This window comes from Bombina bombina, chromosome 7 (genome assembly GCF_027579735.1).
Source record: "Bombina bombina isolate aBomBom1 chromosome 7, aBomBom1.pri, whole genome shotgun sequence".
Classification (NCBI taxonomy): domain Eukaryota; kingdom Metazoa; phylum Chordata; class Amphibia; order Anura; family Bombinatoridae; genus Bombina; species Bombina bombina.
The window spans coordinates 132,453,953-132,470,198 of NC_069505.1; the positions used below are offsets into that span (position 1 = coordinate 132,453,953).

Genomic DNA, 16,246 nt, shown 5'->3' on the forward strand with positions numbered 1-16,246 from the left:
TTACACCAGGTGTGAACTCTCATAATGTAACAGGTTGTTTCTTTTTATCTCCTTCCTATACAGGTCTGTATGTAAACCATCATTTTCTCTATATACCCTAGTATCCAGAAAACTAATGCTCTCCTCACTATATTCCAAACATTTTAAATGTAGTAGCCCCATTTAAGGTAGATACAAAATTTAAGAGGGTCCCAACGTCGTCCAACCACACACCAAAAATATCATCAATATAGCGCCACCATATTGGATATATTAACATATTTTCATATATTCTTCAAAAGCATTTATAAATATATTTGCCTGTGTGGGGGCGAAGTTGGAACCCATTGCAGTACCCTGCAACTGTAAATAAAATTGATCTTTGAACATAAAAAAAATTGTGGTAAAGAATAATCTCCAAAAGTTAGAGAATGAATAATAATATATATATATATATATATATATATATATATATATATATATATACACATACACACACACTCACACATTATGTGTATATAATATATATATATATATATATATACACACACACACACACACACACCTCTAATGAAGCGCATGTGCACATGCGCGAAACGCGTCGGGTGTATGTATATGTATATATATATATATATATATATATATATATATATATATATATATATATATATATATATATATATATATATATATATATATATATACACACACACAATTTTATTATAGCAGCCAACTTACAGGTACTTTTTGCCACATTGAAGGAACAGGAAACCCCAAAAATTACATTAAAGGGATACTAAAGTCTTCTGGATACCCTCTTCTCCTTAACCCCTTAATGACCACAGCACTTTTCCATTTTCTGTCCGTTTGGGACCAAGGCTATTTTTACATTTTTGCAGTGTTTGTGTTTAGCTGTAATTTTCCTCTTACTCATTTACTGTACCCACACATATTATATACCGTTTTTCTCGCCATTAAATGGACTTTCAAAATATACCATTATTTTCATCATATCTTATAATTTACTATAAAAAATATTATAAAATATGAGGAAAAAATGGAAAAAAACACACTTTTTCTAACTTTGACCCCCAAAATCTGTTACACATCTACAACCACCAAAAAACACCCATGCTAAATAGTTTCTAAATTTTGTCCTGAGTTTAGAAATACCCAATGTTTACATGTTCTTTGCTTTTTTTGCAAGTTATAGGGCCATAAATACAAGTAGCACTTTGCCATTTCCAAACCACTTTTTTTCAAAATTAGTGCTAGTTACATTGGGACACTAATATCTTTCAGGAATCTCTGAATATCCATTGACATGTATATATTTTTTTTTAGAAGACATCCCAAAGTATTGATCTAGGCCCATTTTGGTATATTTCATGCCACCATTTCACCGCCGAATGCGATCAAATAAAAATTTTTTTTTACTTTTTTACAAACTTTAGGTTTCTCACTGAAATTATTTACAAACAACTCATGAAATTATGGAATAAATGGTTGTAAATGCTTCTCTGGGATCCCCTTTGTTCAGAAATAGCAGACATATATGGCTTTGGCTTTGCTTTTTGGTAATTAGAAGGCTGCTAAATGCCACTGCGCACCACACGTGTATTATGCCCAGCAGTGAATGGGTTAATTAGGGAGCATGTAGGGAGCTTCTAGGCTTAATTTTAGCTCTAGTGTAGTGAAGTAGACAACCCCAAGTATTGATCTAGGCCCATTTTGGTATATTTCATGCCACCATTTCACCGCCAAAAGCAATCAAATAAAAAAAAATTGTTCACTTTTTCAAACTTTAGGTTTCTCACTAAAATTATTTACAAACAGCTTGTGCAATTATGGCACAATTGGTTTTAAATGCTTCTCTGGGATCCCCTTTGTTCAGAAATAGCAGACATATATGGCTTTGGCGTTGCTTTTTGGTAATTAGAAGGCCGCTAAATGCTGCTGCGCATCACATGTGTATTATGGCCAGCAGTGAAGGGGTTAATTAGGTAGTTTGTAGGGAGCTTGCAGGGTTAATTTTAGCTTTAGTGTAGAGATCAGACTCCCACCTGACACATCCCACCCCCTGATCCCTCCCAAACAGCTCTCTTCCCTCCCCCACCCCACAATTGTCCCCGCCATCTTAAGTACTGGCAGAAAGTCTGCCAGTACTAAAATAAAAGGTATTAAAAAAAAAATACATTTTTTTAGCATATTTACATATGCTGCTATGTAGGGTCCCCCCTTAGCCCCCAACCTCCCTGATCCCCCCAAAATAGCTCCCTAACCCTCCCCCTCTGCCTTATTGGGGCCATCTTGGGTACTGGCAGCTGTCTGCCAGTACCCAGTTTGCAAATAAAAATGTTTTTTTTTATTTTATTTTTTTTATTTGTTTCTGTAGTGTAGCTTCCCCCCCCCCACAGTCCAATACCCCACCAGCCAAACCGATCAGCAAATAGATATAATTACCCCTTTGATCCCCACTTCTAACTAAAACATTTCTGTAGCGTAGTGGTTCCCACCCGCTCCCTCCCCGTGCACTCGCCCGCCCGGCCTCCCCGTGCACGTGCGCGCGTCCGTGCACGTCCCCCCGGTCGTCCCTGCCCCCGATCCCGCCCCCCTCCGCATCACAAAGGCCATCGATGGCCGCCACCCACCTCCCACACCGGCTCCCACCCACCAACGAACTTAGCCGTTAATGTCCGGTGCAGAGAGGGCCACAGAGTGTCTCTCTCTGCACCGGATGGCTAAAAATGGTTATTGCAGGATGCCTCGATATCGAGGCATCACTGCAATAACCGGAAAGCAGCTGGAAGCGAGCAGGATCGCTTCCAGCTGCTTTCCACACCGAGGACGTGCAGGGTACGTCCTCAGGCGTTAACTGCCTTTTTTTTTTGAGGACGTACCCTGCACGTCCTCGGTCGTTAAGGGGTTAAAGGGACACTGAACCCAATTTTTTTCTCTTTCATTATTCAGATAGAGCATGACATTTTAAGCAATTTTCTAATTTACTCCTATTATCAACTTTTCTTCGTTCTCTTGCTATCTTTATTTTAAAAGTAGGAATGTAAATCTTAGCAGCCAGCCCATTTTAGGTTCAGCACAATGGATAGCGCTTGCTTATTGGAGGCTTACATTTACCCACCAATAAGCAAGCATAACCCAGGTTCTCAACCAAAAATGGTCCGGCTCCTATGCATCACATTCCTGCTTTTTAAATAAAGATAGCATGAGAATTAAGAAAAATGTTTAATAGATGTAAATTAGAAATTTGCTTAAAATTGCATGCTCTATATGAATCATGAGAAAAAATGGGTTTAGTCGCCCTATAATGATTCGGATAGAACATACAATTTTAAACATTCAAATTTACTTTATTATCAAAATATGCTTCATTATCTGGTTATCCTTTGTTGAAGGAACAGCATTGCACTACTGGCAGCTGTTAGCTGAACACATCTAGTAAGCCAATCACACAAGACAAATGTATGCAAGCACCAATCACCAAGTAGCTCCAACTAGTGTAGGATATGTGTGAATTCATTTTCAACAATGAATACCAAAAGAACAAAGCACATTTGAAAATAAAAGTGATTTTAAAAGTGTCTTAAAATTACATGCTCTGATACTTGCAAGTTTAATTTTGACTTTCCCATCCCTTTAATGGCTCAGGCTATGCAGCTTGCGACTATACTGCTTTTGTAAAATAACAAAAAGAGGGAAGCTGTACAATAGAACAGACTGAGGCAGCATTAGGATTCATCATTTTTTATAACCTATTCATATGTTTTGCACTGTGTACCTAGTTGTGTATAATACTTTTTCCCCATTGTTTAATTGATTTAAATAATTTATGTTTTGACATTCCATTGCACCAAATTTCTCAATAATAATAGACAGAGAAAGAGAGAGATGGCAGAAGAGGGTCAATAGAGAGAGGGAAACAGAGAAAAGAGAGGGTGGGAGAGGAGGGAGAAAAGGGAGATTGTGGACTCTATGCCATTGGAAAGAAAAGGGAGATAGAGAGAGTGGGAGAGACAAAGAGGAGAGATAATGGAAAAAAGACAAAGAGTGAAGGTGGGGAGAGAAGTTGAGTGGAGATAATGGAGAGAGCAGGGAGAACAAGTGAGAAGAGAGAAGGATAGGAGTGAGAGAAGGATAAAGGGGAGAAGGGAGAGTGAAGAGAGGTGGAGAATAGCGTGAAAAAGGAAGAGAGGGGGAGAGGCAGAGTGGAGAAAAACCAGGAAAGATGGAAAAGAGTAGAAAGTGAAGAGAAGAGAGTAAAGAGAAAGAAGACAAAAAGGAAGTGAGGAAAGGGTATAAGAAATGTTACTAGCATCTATCACATCTGGTTACATATGAGTTAAAATGCTCTGTGTTTTGCTGTGAGCTGTAGGGAGGGAACCTAGGAGGAACGAGTTTAAGAGTGCAGCCCCTCATTCTCCTTATACATTCATTGCTGCCATTGTCCTCATGCCTATTGATTATACTAAGGCTGGCATAAGGTGGAAGAAAGGGAGGAGCAGCCAGATAGGTTGTGGTTGTGCCCAAGAGGCTGAGGATTAGAATAGAAATCTTGAGGACAGGACAGGTATACTATCAAAAACCAACTGTCCTAGGGAAAAAAAAACACCAGAAAATAAATAGTACATATTGTTTAAGCCCCTGTGTAAGGCTCCATCATGAGAAAGCCCTTAGGCCGTTGCCTATTTTGCCTAACACTAGGCCTGCCTATGAGAACAGAGGTAGGTTGCATTTGATGGGGTAAAAAAAAACCCACATGACCTATATTTTTTTTTTGGGAGGTTAATAGTGAAGTACTCTACTCAACTGGAATAGACGCATTGAACTGCTGCTGAGAAATTCTAGTCTAAATAAACGCTCACCTCTTATCTGCAAGTCTCTCACCTAAGCATTTATACTTACAGCCTTATAATGGACATTTATCAACATTGCAGGAGAATTGCCACTTGCAATGCTGTATAGCTTGTGAAACTTAACATTGCACGTGAGGTTTCTTGTGCAATCCCGCCCCTTGCTCCTATACAAACTATTCGGCAAGAGTAGGGCGTGTCAATCACCCTGAATGAGCAAGTTTCAGAGGGATTGATCTCACAACTTCTAAGGTGGCAGAGAGGCAAAATATGCAGTTTCTTCTTAAATACGTGGCTCTGAATACCCTCAAAAACATCTTAATATATTTACCCCAATAACACACTGCATCTTACTGTCTTGTCACAATTACTAGCTGTGTGTAACACATGATCAATTGCTCATAGTAAGTCACTCAATGCCCTTCTGTATACTCATCCAAACTCTCACTGGTTCAGCCTATTCACCTATTTCAAATCTCTATGCAAGGTTCACTACAGGTAGAGAGGCCCTTGTATTATGCAACATTGTACTATGTTGCTGTAATTTAATTCAATTTTAAAGAGACTTTTCAAAGTAATTCTATTGTCAAGTTTACGTTGTACTTTGGCATCCTTTGCTGAAAAGCATACCTAGGTAGTCTCAGGAGCAACAGTGAACTACTGGGACCTAGCTGGTGATTGGTTGCTACACACATATAGCCCTTTTGTCATTGGCTTACAGATGTGTTCAGCAAGCTTCCAGCAGTCGACTAAACACATAATGTAATTTAGCATACTATAATTATGCATAGTGAAATAACATTTGCAATGCACTTTCATAATTGGGTTTTCACAATTTGTCTGGGCGTGTGTATAGGAAAATCATTTCTGGCTCCTACATTTTCCGATTCCTGATCTACAAGTGCTTATAAGATACTGTTTTAATACAAGAGCGTATACATATGTAACAACTTGCAATTTCAGTAGAGACGCTGCTATTAAAAAGTGTTAATGATAGGTTAACACATGAAGTGTTCACAGCAGTATTTTGTACAGTAACTGTACAGCTGTTGGAGCGCATTGTCGGAAGGGTCATTTTTTATATTTGAAGGTAGTTAAAAAAAAATAATGATATGCCAGTAATGTCACTGATGTTTCATGTGATATCAACAGCGAAGGCAATTTTGAAAACATTTAATTAAGCATAGTAAAAATATATGTAACGTACATAAATTTAGTCAGTCTCTGAAAACTGCTTTTTTTTTACTCACCCCTAGAGATACTGGAGGACATATAACTTTACTTAACAGGACATTAAAATCAATATGTAATCCTGCATTAACTAAGGAAAATAAAACTATTCATTTTTTCATTTTGCACGATTTTAATACCTTATAAAATGCTGCTTGTTCCACTCGCCTGGCAGTGGCTGGAGCAGATGCTATGTACTGAAAGGGACATTGAACCAGCGGTTTCTTTCTAGTAGTAGTCCTCAAAGGGACACTGAACCCAAATTTTTTCTTTCGTGATTCAGATAGAGCATGCAATTTTAAGCAACTTTTTAATTTACTCCTATTATCATTTTTTCTTTGTTCTCTTGCTTTCTTTATTTGAAAAAGAAGGCATCTAAGCTTTTATATTAGTTCAGTATTCTGGACAGCACTTTTTTATTGGTGGATGAATTTATGCACCAATCAGCAAGATCAACTAAGTTTGTTCATCAAAAATGGGCCGGCATCTAAACTTACATTCTTGCATTTCAAATAAAGATAAAGAGAATGAAGAACATTTGATAATAGGAGTAAATTAGAGAGTTGCTTAAAATGTCATGCTCTATCTGAATCGCCAAATATTTTTTTTGTTTCAGTGTCCCTTTAACCCCTTAACGACATGAGTCGTACAGGGTACGTCGCACACAACCTGGTCTTTAAAGACCAATGACGTACCCTGTATGACTTTGGGGATTAAAGCGTCTGGAAGCGATCCTGATCGCTTCCAGCCACTTTACAGTTATTGCAGTGATGCCTCGATATCGAGGCATCCTGCAATAAAAAATTTTCCCCATCCGATGCAGAATGAGCCACTCTGTGGCCCTCTCTGCACCGGCATCGATGGCCGCAATCGTTGGTGGCTCGGAGCCGATGTGGGAGGCGGGTGGGCGGCCATCGATGGAAGATTGAAGAGAGAGGGGGGCGGGATCGGGGGTGGGGTTGTCAGGAGCGCTCACGCATGCACGGGGAGCGGCGGGCGGGCGTGCGTGTGCACAGGGAGGGAGCGGCTGGGAACCGCTATACTACAGAAAAAAGTTGGGAGACGGGGGAACAGCAGACAATGTTAATTGTAAGGGATCTGGGAGGGGGTGGTGGTTTGTCTATGGGGGGGGGGGGGCTACACTACATAAAAAAAAAATATATATATATTATAAAAAAAAAAAAAAAAAAGGCATTTTTTTCTAAACTGGGTACTAGCAGACAGCTGCCAGTACCCAAGATGGCTCCCAGTAAGGTAGAGGGGGAGGGTTAGAGAGCTGTTTGGGGGGGGGATCAGGGAGGTTGGGGGCTAAGGGGGATCCTACACAGCAGCATATGTAAATATGCTATACTTTTCTTTTTTTTTTTTAAATATACCTTTTATGTTACAGTACTTAAGATGGCAGGGACAATTGTGGGATGGGGGAGGGAAGAGAGCTGTTTGGGAGGGATCCTGGGGTGTGATTTGTCAGGTGGGAGGCTGATCTCTATGCTAAAGCTAAAATTAACCTTGCAAGCTCCCTAACAAGCTACCTAATTAACCCCTGCACTGTTGGGCATAATAATATAATTACCAAAAAGCAACGCCAAAGCCATATATGTCTGCTATTTCTAAACAAAGGGGATCCCAGAGAAGCATTTACAATCATTTATGCCATAATTGCACAAGCTGTTTATAAATTATTTCAGTGAGAAACCTAAAATTGTGAAATATTTTATGTTTTTTTTTTATTTGATCGCATTTAGCGGTGAAATGGTAGCATGAAATATACCAAGATGGGCCTAGATCAATACTTGGGGTTGTCTACTACACTACAGCTAAAATTAACCCTAGACTCTCCCTACATCCTCCCTAATTAACCCCTTCACTGCTGGGCATAATACACGTGTGATGCACAGTGGTATTTAGCAGCCTTCTTATTACCAAAAAGCAACGCCAAAGCCATATAAGTCTGCTATTTCTGAACAAAGGGGATCCCAGAGAAGCATTTACAACCATTTATGCCATAATTGCACAAGTTGTTTGTAAATAATTTCTGTGAGAAACCTAAAGTTTGTGGAAAAAAATTGTGAAAAAGTGAACATATTTTTATTTGATCGCATTTGGCGGTGAAATGGTGGCATGAAATATACCAAAATGGGCCTAGATCAATACTTTGGGATGTCTTCTAAAAAAAAATATATACATGTCAAGGGATATTCAGGTATTCCTGACAGATATCAGGGTTCCAATGTAACTAGCGCTCATTTTGAAAAAAAAAGTGGTTTTGAAATAGCAAAGTGCTACTTGTATTTATTGCCCTATAACTTGCAAGAAAAACATGTTAACATTGGGTATTTCTAAACTCAGGAAAAAAACATAATTTATGCTTACCTGATAAATTTATTTCTCTTGTAGTGTGTTCAGTCCACGGGTCATCCATTACTTATGGGATATATTCTCCTTCCCAACAGGAAGTTGCAAGAGGATCACCCAAGCAGAGCCGCTATATAGCTCCACCCCTCACATGTCATATCCAGTCATTCGACCGAAACAAGACGAGAAAGGAGAAACTATAGGGTGCAGTGGTGACTGGAGTTTTAATTAAAATTTAGAACTGCCTCAAAAAAAGACAGGGCGGGCCGTGGACTGAACACACTACAAGAGAAATAAATTTATCAGGTAAGCATAAATTATGTTTTCTCTTGTTAAGTGTGTTCAGTCCACGGGTCATCCATTACTTATGGGATACCAATACCAAAGCTAAAGTACACAGATGATGGGAGGGACAAGGCAGGAACTTAAACGGAAGGAACCACTGTCTGTAGAACCTTTCTCCCAAAAACAGCCTCCGAAGAAGCAAAAGTGTCAAATTTGTAAAATTTTGAAAAGGTATGAAGTGAAGACCAAGTTGCAGCCTTGCAAATCTGTTCAACAGAGGCCTCATTCTTAAAGGCCCAGGTGGAAGCCACAACTCTAGTGGAATGAGCTGTAATTCTTTCAGGAGGCTGCTGTCCAGCAGTCTCATAGGCTAAACGTATTATGCTACGAAGCCAAAAAGAGAGAGAGGTGGCCGAAGCCTTTTGACCTCTCCTCTGTCCAGAATAAACGACAAACAGAGAAGAAGTTTGCCGAAAATCCTTAGTTGCCTGTAAGTAGAACTTCAGGGCACGGACTACGTCCAGATTATGCAAAAGACGTTCCTTCTTTGAAGAAGGGTTAGGACATAATGATGGAACAACAATCTCCTGATTGATATTCCTATTAGAAACAACCTTAGGTAAAAACCCAGGTTTAGTACGCAAAACTACCTTGTCTGAATGAAAAATCAGATAAGGAGAGTCACAATGTAAGGCAGATAACTCAGAGACTCTCCGAGCCGAGGAAATAGCCATCAAAAATAGAACTTTCCAAGATAAAAGCTTAATATCAATGGAATGAAGGGGTTCAAACGGAACACCCTGAAGAACTTTAAGAACCAAATTTAAGCTCCACGGGGGAGCAACAGTTTTAAACACAGGCTTAATCCTAGCCAAAGCCTGACAAAAAGCCTGGACGTCTGGGTTCTCTGCCAGACGTTTGTGAAAAAGAATAGACAGAGCAGAAATCTGTCCCTTTAACGAACTAGCGGATAAACCCTTTTCTAAACCCTCTTGTAGAAAAGACAATATCCTAGGAATCCTAACCTTACTCCATGAGTAACTCTTGGATTCACACCAATGTAAATATTTACGCCATATCTTATGGTAAATTTTTCTGGTAACCGGTTTCCGAGCCTGTATCAATGTATCAATAACCGACTCCGAGAAACCACGCTTTGATAGAATCAAGCGTTCAATCTCCATGCAGTCAGCCTCAGAGAAATTAGGCTTGGATGGTTGAAAGGACCCTGAAGTAGAAGGTCCTGCCTCAGAGGCAGAGACCATGGTGGACAGGACGACATGTCCACTAGGTCTGCATACAGGGTCCTGCGTGGCCACGCAGGCACTATCAGAATCACTGATGCTCTCTCCTGTTTGATCCTGGCAATCAGACGAGGCAGCAACGGAAACGGTGGGAACACATAAGCCATGTTGAAAACCCAAGGGGCTGCTAGTGCATCTACCAGCACCGCTCCCGGGTCCCTGGACCTGGATCCGTAACAAGGAAGCTTGGCGTTCTGGCGAGAAGCCATGAGATCCATTTCCGGTTCGCCCCAACGAAGAATCAGTTGAGCAAATACCTCCGGGTGAAGTTCCCACTCCCCCGGGTGAAAGGTCTGGCGGCTTAGAAAGTCCGCCTCCCAGTTCTCCACGCCTGGGATGTAGATCGCTGACAGATGGCAAGAGTGAGACTCTGCCCAGCGAATTATCTTTGAGACTTCTAACATCGATAGGGAACTCCTGGTTCCCTCTTGATGATTGATGTAAGCCACAGTCGTGATGTTGTCCGACTGAAATCTGATGAACCTCAGTGTTGCTAACTGAGGCCAAGCTAGAAGAGCATTGAATATCGCTCTTAATTCCAGAATGTTTATTGGAAGGAGTTTCTCTTCCTGAGTCCATGATCCCTGAGCCTTCAGGGAATTCCAGACTGCGCCCCAGCCGAGAAGGCTGGCATCTGTTGTTACAATCGTCCAATCTGGTCTGCGAAAAGTCATTCCCTTGGACAGATGAATCCGAGACAACCACCAGAGAAGAGAATCTCTGGTCTCCTGGTCCAGATTTAGTAAAGGGGACAGATCTGAGTAATCCCCATTCCACTGACTCAGCATGCATAATTGCAGCGGTCTGAGATGCAGGTGCGCAAATGGCACTATGTCCATTGCCGCGACCATTAAGCCGATTACTTCCATGCACTGAGATACTGATGGGCTTGGAATGGAATGAAGGACACGGCAAGCATTTAGGATTTTTGATAACCTGGACTCCGTCAGGTAAATTTTCATCTCTACAGAATCTATAAGAGTCCCTAGAAAGGGAACCCTTGTGAGTGGTAACAGAGAACTCTTTTCCATGTTCACTTTCCACCCATGCAACCTCAGAAATGCTAGAACTATCTCTGTATGAGACATTGCATTTTGAAAACTTGAGGCTTGTATCAGAATGTCGTCTAAGTACGGAGCCACCGCTATGCCTCGCGGTCTTAGTACCGCCAGAAGCAAGCCCAGAACCTTTGTAAAAATTCTCGGGGCCGTAGCTAACCCGAAGGGAAGAGCTACAAACTGGTAATGCCTGTCTAGAAAGGCAAACCTTAGGTACCGATAATGATCTTTGTGAATCGGTATGTGAAGGTAGGCATCCTTTAAGTCCACTGTGGTCATATACTGACCCTCTTGGATCATGCGTAGGATGGTTCGAATAGTCTCCATTTTGAATGATGGAACTCTTAGGAATTTGTTTAAGATTTTTAGGTCCAAGATTGGTCTGAAGGTTCCCTCTTTCTTGGGAACCACAAACAGATTTGAGTAAAATCCTTGCCCTTGTTCCGTCCGCGGAACTGGGTGGATCACCCCCATTACTAGGAGGTCTTGTACACAGTGAAGAAAAGCCTCTTTCTTTATTTGGTTTGCTGATAACCTTGAAAGATGAAATCTCGCTTGTGGAGGAGAAGCTTTGAAGTCCAGAAGGTATCCCTGAGATATAATCTCCAACGCCCAGGGATCCTGGACATCTCTTGCCCAAGCCTGGGCCAAGAGAGAAAGTCTGCCCCCCACTAGATCCGTTTCCGGATAGGGGGCCCTCTCTTCATGCTGTCTTAGGGGCAGAAGTAGGCTTTCTGGCCTGCTTGCCCTTGTTCCAGGACTGGTTGCTTTTCCAACCCTGTCTGTAACGAGCAGCAGTTCCTTCCTGTTTTGGAGCGGAGCGAAGTTGATGCTGCTCCTGCCTTGAAATTACGAAAGGCACGAAAACTAGACTGTTTGGCCTTTGATTTGGCCCTGTCCTGAGGAAGGGTGTGACTCTTACCTCCAGTAATGTCAGCAATAATCTCCTTCAAGCCGGGCCCGAATAAGGTTTGCCCTTTGAAAGGAATATTAAGCAATTTAGATTTAGAAGTTACATCTGCTGACCAGGATTTAAGCCATAGCGCTCTGCGCGCCTGAATGGCGAATCCGGAGTTCTTAGCCGTTAGTTTGGTTAAATGCACAACGGCATCCAAAACAAATGCATTAGCTAGCTTAAGGGCTTTAAGCTTGTTCAAAGTCTCATCCAATGGTGCTGTGCGAATAGCCTCTTCCAGAGACTCAAACCAGAAAGCCGCTGCAACAGTGACGGGCGCAATGCATGCAAGGGGCTGTAATATAAAACCTTGTTGAACAAACATTTTCTTAAGGTAACCTAAAATTTTTTTTATCCATTGGATCTGAGAAAGCACAACTATCCTCCACCGGAATAGTGGTACGCTTGGCTAAAGTAGAAACTGCTCCCTCCACCTTAGGGACCGTCTGCCATAAGTCTCGTGTGGTGGCGTCTATTGGGAACATTTTTCTAAATATCGGAGGAGGGGAAAAAGGCACACCGGGTTTATCCCACTCCTTGTTAATAATCTCTGTAAGCCTTTTAGGTATAGGAAAAAAGTCAGTACACACCGGTACCGCATAGTATTTATCCAGTCTACATAATTTCTCTGGGATTGCAACCGTGTTGCAATCATTCAGAGCCGCTAATACCTCCCCTAGTAATACACGGAGGTTCTCAAGCTTAAATTTAAAATTTGATATTTCTGAATCCGGTCTCCCTGGATCAGATCCGTCACCCACAGAATGAAGCTCTCCGTCCTCATGTTCTGCAAATTGTGACGCAGTGTCAGACATGGCCCTCATATCATCAGCGCGCTCTGTCCTTAACCCAGAGCTATTGCGCTTGCCTCTTAACTCAGGCAAATTAGATAATACTTCTTTCATAACATTAGCCATATCTTGTAAAGTGATTTGTAAGTGCCTTGATGTGCTTGGCGCCACAATCTCACGCACCTCCTGAGCGGGAGGCGAAGGTACTGACACGTGAGGAGAGTTAGGCGGCATAACTTCCCCCTCGTTGTCTGGTGATAATTTCTTATTTAAAGTAACATCAATACAATTGGTACACATATTTCTATTGGGCTCCACATTGGCCTTTAAACATAATGAGCAAGCAGATTCATCTGTGTCAGACATGTTTAAACAGACTAGCAATGAAGCTATCAAGCTTGGAAATTTCTTTCAATAAGTTTACAAGCAATATAAAAAACGCTGCAGCGCTTTTAAAAACACAAAAAAACTGTCGCAGTTGAAATAACAATGAACTAATACGGTTATAGCAACCAATTTTAAACAGTAAATGTATGAAATTAGCAGAGGATTGCACCCATTAGCAAAAGGATGATTAACCCCTCAATACCCAAAACGGATAATCAATTTAAGATTTAACGCTTTTCTCACAGTCAAACACACTGTCACAGGTCTGCTGTGACTGATTACCTCCCTCAAAAATGAATTTTTAAGACCCCTGAGCTCTCTGGAGACGTCCTGGATCAAAGAGGAAGAAGCAGGAAGACTGTGCTAGAATTTTAACTGCGCAACAAGGCGCTAAAAAAAGGTCCCTCCCACTCATATCACAACAGTGGGAGACCTGATATAACGTTGTCTATGCAGAAATATACGTTAGCCATGTGGAAAAAAATCATGCCCAAAAAGATTTATCACCAAAGTACCTCACAAAACTAATAACATGCCAGTAAACGTTTTAAAAAACAACTTTCCAGTGTTATGCAAAGTTATCACTAAGCCTGCTACCAGTCGCTTCTACTGCAGTTAAGGCTCATACATTTATTTCAGTACTAACAGTATTTAAAGTTAAATTCTAGTCCCTAGAAAATAACTCAACTGCGCATACATTTATCAGCCTGATACCAGTCGCTACTACTGCATTAAAGGCTGTACTTACGTCATATGGGTAACAGCAGTGTTTTCATAGTCAATTCCATTCCTAGAAAATATTTTACTGCACATACCTCATTTGCGGGGGACCCCGCATGCTATTCCCTTCTCTGAAGTTACCCCACTCCTCAGAATGTGCGAGAACAGCCAGTGGATCTTAGTTACGTCTGCTAAGATAATAGAAAAAACGCAGGCAGATTCTTCTTCTAAATACTGCCTGAGAGAACAAACAGCACACTCCGGTGCTATTTTAAAATAAACTTTTGATTGAAGAATGTTACTCCTATCTCCTCTCACAACCTCCTTTGTTGAGACTTGCAAGAGAATGACTGGATATGACATGTGAGGGGTGGAGCTATATAGCAGCTCTGCTTGGGTGATCCTCTTGCAACTTCCTGTTGGGAAGGAGAATATATCCCATAAGTAATGGATGACCCGTGGACTGAACACACTTAACAAGAGAAATTTAGAAACTATTTAGCATGGTTGTTTTTTGGTGGTTGTAGATGTGTAACAGATGTTAGAAAAAGTGTGTTTTTTTTCAATTTTTTCCTCATATTTTATAATATTTTTAATAGTAAATTATAAGATATGAAGACAATAATGGTATCTTTAGAAAGTCCATTTAGTGGCGAGAAAAACGGTATACAATATGTGGGGGTACAGTAAATGAGTAAGAGGAAAATTACAGCTAAACACAAACACTGCAGAAATGTAAAAATAGCCCTGGTCCTTAAGGGAAAGAAATTGAAAAATGGCCTTGGTCCTTAAGTGGTTAACAAGAATTAACAGGAAGTTAAAAAAAAACAAAAAAACAACAACAAAACAAAACAAAATACAAATACTGCAGTATTTGTTTCAACTTAAATTTAAAAAGCTTTTCCTAACATTTTTTGCGCATGCACATTGAGTCCCAGACTGAAGCGCACGGATAGGAAAAGACATATACGGGTGTCATCATCAGTGACCTGTCCAGTACTGTGCTCCCAGTAAGGCTGCAGAGACTGTGCACAGTCAGCCTGACAGATACTGTGCTGATGCTGCATGCAGGGGCTTCAGCAAGGGTCTGCACTGTAAATCAGCTCCCTCTAACACTGTCTGTCATTCTCTCTGTAATTGCCTGCTCTTCTCAGCAATTTTAAATTTCAACTTTCGGTACTTCTCATCTTGTGACTTTATGAGATTTCTGTATGGGACTGAAATCTAAAGTCACAAGATGAGAAGTACCGAAAGTTGAAATTTAAAAACGCTGTGAACACTATGGATACCAAATGTGTAAGAATATGGACATCCTTCATATATATTATTATTATGTACAGGAGGGATAGTAAAATCAGTCTGGCACACTGTAGGTAACAATCCTATACAGATTTAGTACAGGAGGGAGAGTAAGCACAGTCCGGCACTGTATGTAATCAGCCGATACAGATCTATTAAAGGAGGGATAGTAAAATCAGTCTGGCACACTGTAGGTAATATGCTCCTCTGTATATAATAGCAGCAAATAAGTAACAGTAGCCAATAACAGAAAAATAACCTTTTTCTTCTGACAGCTCTACTGTGAGGAGCATTTTATTGCACTCCTCACAATGGAGCTGATGTCACCACTAATGACAAGCATGGGAGTGTGCATAGGAGCGCCGTGATCCCATGCTGAAGGAGAACTGACGTCACAGTTAATGGCACACATGCGCTCTACATGGAGTGTTCACAGGAGCGTGCATAGCCAGAGCGGCCGAACGTATTCACAGAAACAATTTGGGCTTGGTAAGTTAAAAAAAAATGTGAACGTTCGGCAAGAAAAAAAATTCTATTTATATTATGTTTCAAAAGCTCATTAGGGGTACACTACATGTTTGCAACACAAATCCAAAACCGAAAAAAAAATATGGGTGTATAATGTCCCTTTAAGCATGACAGTTTACTTTACCCTGATATATGCTACACAGTGATTGCTCAGATCAGCGCAGGATCTCATATACACCTGGCCTCTGACTGGCAAAAGTATATTAGATTAGACAAAGGTATTGAAAAGGGAGTATCAGTGGAGTGTGCTGGAATTGCAAAACCCTGCAAAATCTGTTTTTAAAAAAAAAAATACAATTTGAAATGCAGATCTTTTGGCATATAGTGCTAAGTACATAGAGCAGGTGGTACATTCACCAAGTCTGAATAATAAATTGAAACCCAAAAGAAAACAAAGCCACGCTTCTTTGTTTGTCTTTTTGATGTTTAACCCCAGGAATTAAAAAAAAAAACTTGCCCAAAATACCAGTGAATTTTTAGCATTTTT

General features: G+C 40.7%; 1 protein-coding gene across 3 annotated transcripts in view; it reads right to left on the bottom strand.

Moving 5' to 3' along the window:
• ARHGAP1 (Rho GTPase activating protein 1) overlaps positions 1-16,246 on the bottom strand; it is a 169,522-nt gene that overhangs the window by 45,079 nt on the left and 108,197 nt on the right. The window lies entirely within an intron of this gene.